The sequence below is a fragment of the Pecten maximus genome, chromosome 12, assembly GCF_902652985.1.
Source record: "Pecten maximus chromosome 12, xPecMax1.1, whole genome shotgun sequence".
NCBI classification, from domain to species: Eukaryota; Metazoa; Mollusca; class Bivalvia; order Pectinida; family Pectinidae; genus Pecten; species Pecten maximus.
In genome coordinates, this window is record NC_047026.1 from 13227456 (window position 1) to 13233589 (window position 6134).

Below are 6134 nucleotides of genomic sequence, written 5' to 3' on the forward strand. Positions count from 1 at the left end.
GAATCAACATAAGGTAATTTAGAGATTTCCAATGTATTTAATGCATCCTTATATAGAGCTTATTAGGGTTACCTTTTCATGAATCACATTCCAACCAGATTCAATCAAGTAATGCAGTTCTTCTTGTTATTCTCTTCGTAACCACTTTCTTTCGTTTCCTGATGCACCCCTTCTGCCCTCCCCTCCCTGATTTCTTCTTCTTCTTTTTTGTCTATTATACTATCAAAATATATGTAACAGTGCCGTCCTACTGCCAGATTTATTAATAAGGAGAAGGAGACGAATTGATATAAGTACTTATGTACTTGTTTTCGAATCCTTTTTGTTGATTTTTGTATTATTTTGTCACTGCCATATTGTGAATAAAATACTGTTTAAACTAACGCATTGATTTGGCAAAACAAACAAAAACAAAAAACAAAAACAAGCAAACAAGCAAAAAAAAAAAATTAAAAAAAAAAAATTTTGAGGGTATAAAATTCACGTTTGCCTATCGATAAATAACATGACCATTCTTAATCGTAACTTACATTAGTTTTTGAAGTGACAAGGTTATAGAAAAAGAACCAATAATGGTACACTTCCGATTTCCAAGTTTTAAAGTTTCAAAAATCTAAGTTAAGGAAGTGTTAAAAAATACTAAGATTAAATAGAAAAGATAATGTAGAAAAAGGCAAAGATCTGCCCGCAATCAAAACCCAGATGAATTTAGATGAATAGAATCATTTCAGGTTACAGTATCGAGACCGGTCTAACTTACCGACATTCACCATGGTGTCCAATGATTCTGCTGCTTTATCCAAAATAACTTGTGTTTCTCTCCATTTCTCTGAAACCTGATCCATGCTGAAGAAAAGAAGAACGTATTTGGGGTTATTGAGGAATGCCAGACGCCTGAGCGAGAAGGACTTTTCTGTAACGGAGCGCGGAGTTTGCTTCCCCCTATGAAACCCAGTTGTTTGAGACAAATGTAGGCGTACCGAGAGACGAACGCTGGGAATATGAAATGGATAAATGGTAAACCGATACTTTCTATGTGACTGAGTGAAATAGACTATCTCTGAAGAGAAGGCTTAATGACGTCAGTATGGGCAGTAGAGGTGGTAATAAAACATAAACAAGTGTCAACCACCAGAGTAACCATGATGGACAGTGGTCACTGAAGGTTTTCAGTAAGCATTGAAAAAGAAACTTTTGAGTCGCAAGTTAATTGTAATCCAATTATGTTGTAATTAAATGATTCTATACTTACCTTGTGAATTAAATTTTGTTTATTCTGATGTACTATAGAAACTTGAGTGTAACATAGAATTTCTACATGCAGACACAACTACAGAAAGTGGTTGTGAGGCAGATCTACGATGACGTCACAATACCAAAGAACACGTGACGCGATAATCGCTATGACGTCATAATACAGTATATTTAGGTAGCAGTCGAAACTTGTCGATTGTGACCCGGATGACTGGTTTGAATATACTGTATCTATTAAATCGCTATCATTTTCATCGGAGTACATGTACTGTCGAGGTATTTAGTGAGAAATCATTAAATTAATATTTTTAAGCCAAATGTTATGATATTTCATAACAATTTAAGGCAGACTCCAAATGTCTCTTTTAATTATGTAGGAATCACAGTGACACTTACAGAAAACCGTCCATTTCTTAAAGCATTGAAAACAACATATGCATCCAGCTAGTCCTTTTTGTTTAAAGATTTTTATTTTCTCCAAAAAGTAACCGTCATACTCTAGGTGCTGACGGAGATATCTCTCACGTCTAAAACTGGAGATAGATCGGTGAACTGTGGGAGAATACATTATCAATGCCTTTTCCTCCTATACATATCGCAAATTTACAAAATAGCATATTTGAGTATAAGTAACGTACTTGTAACATTATAACGACAGACAAATGACAACAAAAACAAAAAAATAAAAACAGTGAACAGTCTCACAACGTAATAGATAATATTATTTTCCCTCGTTTCGGAGAACAGCGGGTTATATTTGTCCTGCATACACGGAGTTTACGTTGGCAAATGGCTGTATCGCATAAGGGGTTTTGGCAAATCAGATTGAAGCACGTGGAATTGTCGTTGGAACATGGGACTTAAGTTCGGTAGAAAACTTCACCTAACTGTAAAGTTAGTTAGTTACATGTTTGATCGCCTACATGATTTCGCCCGTTGTTGTTTTGTCTCACCGACTATAGACAGACTCTACCATTTACTATTCAGTATGAGAACACCGCCCGGTACCATTCGGCTAACCTCGACTGATTCCGGTACCCTTCATCGATGTAGGGAGCCGAGTGGTTAAGGTGTCCCGACACTTTATCACTAACCCTCCACCTCTTGGTCGCGATTTCGAAACCTACGTGGGGCAGTTACCAGGGACTGGCCATAGGCCGGTGGTTTTTCTCCTGGTACCACCTCCAAAACCTGGCACGTCCTTAAATATCATTGGTTGTTAATAGAACGTTAAACAAAATAAACCAATCATCGATGTAGACATAGTCCGACAAAAATTTTCGTGGAATGTCAACCTGTTAATTGATGTTTCGGTGCATTGAGTACATAACGCACGTGTACGCGTTGTGGAGTAACTTGGCTGTCAAATGATCTCTACAATGAGATATTCAAATTATTAACAAATTAACATACAAGCGATTTGGGGGCGACCCTCAGCGAACGGCGGAAGGACTTAAAATATGCAATATACAGTGGATATTTTTTTTTATATCTGTGGATATTTTGATATCCATGTCCACATGGGCGGATGTCGCTACATCTCAGGAAATCAGTACTATCATGAGTTCCTGATTGAAGATTGAAGTTTCCATGACTGATGATTGGAAACAATTATTTGATTGAAGTTTCCTTGATTGATGATAGGAAACTTATTGGTTTGAACTTATTGAGATCAGAGGATGTCTGTACCCAGGATCCTCTTGATTGCATTGAACTGTTTTCCTTGATTGATGATAGGAAACATTGCATTGATCTTATTGAGATCAGAGGATGTCTGTACCCAGGATCCTCTCGATGCCTTTATATTGTATTTTGTGGTACGCCAATTGCGGTGTACATTTGCATTATTGTTTAATAATTAATTTTTCTTTGGTTTCATGGTAAATACTCAAATGTGATTGGTCGAAAAATTCTTTTCATTCTTCTATGAAAGAAAAATAAATAATGGCGCGAAAAACGTGACGTCACAATACGGCAATTGACGTTGCGTATTGATTTGAGAAAAAGAATCCCATATAAAATCAGTATCAGTGTTTTAAATTAGAAAATCATTTTCAAAAATTAATTATAAGCGTTGATGTCAATTATTTTTTAGTTTCATCGGGGTATGAAACAAATTTTGTTTGCAAACTTCTGTAAGAATCCGCTACGCGGATTCATGTATATATACAGTTTGCAAACAAAATTTGTTTCATACCCCGATGAAACTAAAAAAAAATGACATCAATGCTTAATTAAACTGTGGCCAAGATCATATGCCTTTGTTGAATGATTTTTTTTAATATTGTTAATGTCATCAGTGGCGTAGGAAGCGGGGGGGGGGGGGGGGGGGGGGGGGGGGGGGGGGGGGGGGGGGGGGGGGGGGGGGGGGGCAGGGGGGGCAATTGCCCCCCCCCCCCCCCCCCCCCCCCCCCCCCCCCCCCCCCCCCACTTTTTTCAGTTGGGGGGGGGGGCAAACATATCTTTTTGCCCCCCCCACTTTTTGACATCCAAAATCTAAAAAAGGGTATAAAACGCGAATTTATATATTCATTTCGATAAATATCTGTATCCGAACCGATAATGTTTTCTTGAAGGCAACGATAAAAACTTTATCTTGTACATCCGGAACATTCCGACTTTTATACTAGTATATCAATCCTCAGACCTGTGTGTCGGTCGTCTGCAATAGCCTGGTAAGTCAATATTTATATCTTAATACGCAATTTTGCTTAACTTCGTCACATAGATTCAATAAGTTGATGATAATTTGTGAAGTTAATTGAGTTCATAATGAGAAAAAGACAGAAACACAACATGAAGAAGAATGCGCGGTTTTAACGTGAATAGAGTGATACTAATTACCGACAGGTACGAGAAAATACAAAAAAAATCGGCTCGCGCCTATGGCGCTAGCTTTATCACTAAATTACTGCCCCCCCCCCCCCCCCCCCCCCCCCTTTCGATTGCAGATCTACAGGGGGGCTTCGCCACCCTGGGACCCGCTGGGCGGCCCCCAGACCTCTCGCAAAAAGGGAAAACAATCGACTCGCGCCTACGGCGCTCGCTTGATCACTTAATTACTGGACCCCCCTTTCGAAAACTCCTGGATCCGCGCCTGATCCCGAATTATTGGAAATGTGCTATATTCATTTTCCGCGGAGGCTTAGACCCCCTTGAACCCCATATCAGGGCGCTGCCCTGGACCCGCTGGGCGGCCCCTCGGACCCCCCAAAAAAAAACGGCTCGCGCCTACGGCGCTCGCATTATTACTAATTACTGCCCCCGCCCTTTCGAAAATCCTGGCCGGGCCTGGTGATTCATGTTTTGCTATATTTAATATATATATTCTGATTTGCGTAAATAACTTATTTTGTACTACATAAATTATCAAAATTATCATGGGATGTTGAAATGATAATTATTGGCTAATTTTGCGGAGATGGCATACGATTTGTTTAGTGCGTAAAATTTAAGGTTAAAAAAAATTGTGCTCCCCCACTTTTTGACGACTTCCTACGCCACTGGTCATTGATCTATGATAATTAGATTTATGTACTATGCATAAATCACATTATCAGAGGCATATGGCATTCAGGTGGTGTGCAATTTGTCCGGGTGTTCAAAGAGTTACCTCCCTTGTGCTGTCCGGAAATGTTTGACTTTTGAGTTGTCTCCCTTGTTGAGAACCTCCCTTGCGGAGATTCTGCAGTTACGATTGGCAATAGGCCTAACAGACAGCAGTCGGGGATTCTAGAGCATCCATATGAATTAATGTTGAAATAATCATGCACCCGGCCGCCACACCCTATTTATTATATTATTATGTACATTGTGTTTTTGTATTGCGCTGTTGTTTGCTGCCGGTTTTCTTTTGTATTTGCAGCATTATGATCGGTCACAGTTCCCTTTATTGGGCAACGGACAAGGGTGTCTGATGTGGAAGTCAATCACCTAGCATAGGACGTTGAAAGGAAATTTTGTGAAATGGAACTTAGGATGAAGAGTGGATATTTTCGAGATTCAGGTCTACATGGGCACATGTCGCTACATCTCAGGAAATCAGTACTATTATTGATGAAGTTTCCATGACTGATGATTGGAAACAATTATTTTATCGAAGTTTCCTTGATTGATGATAGGAAACTTATTGCATTGAACTTATTGAGATCAGAGATGTCTGTACCCAGGATCATCTTGATTGCATTGAACTGTTTTCAAACTTATTGACTGTACATCACAGGATGTCTGTTCCCAGGATCCTCTTGATGCCTTTATATTGTATTTTGTGGTACACCAATTGCGGTGTACATTTGCATTATTGTTTATTAAACTGTGATCAAGATAATCCAATTATGCCTTTGTTGAATTATTTCTTTTAATATTGTTAATGTCATTGATCTTTGATAATTAAGATTACTGAGCCTGGTATCTCGGTCACGCTCAATGTGCCAATATACACAGGTAAAATGGGAGGGAAAAAAAGATGCGGTCGTTGATCAGTATATATTAAATAACATTGGATAGTTAAGGTTAACAAACGTATATATATTTTGAATATCAAAATTTGTAAATCGGAATGTTCTCGGTCGTTAGGGTATCTCGTTGAACGTTGTTTGATATGTCAATAGTTTAGTCGAATAGTCAAGTTCCTAGATGTATGACATTAAATGAAGTAGAATTGAAAAAAAATGCACTGTAAAATATAAAAAATACAAACAAACTGTGTACTGGCATATGTTAAACAACACACAAACAGTACTTTGGTAACGTACCACTTAGCCCACACGACAGATTCGCCAACGCGGACAGTCTTGTACATCATTTAAAACTATTGCATATACACACATGCAATGCACGCATTTCCCTATATGATTAACGACTCGTCTTCAATCATTGTG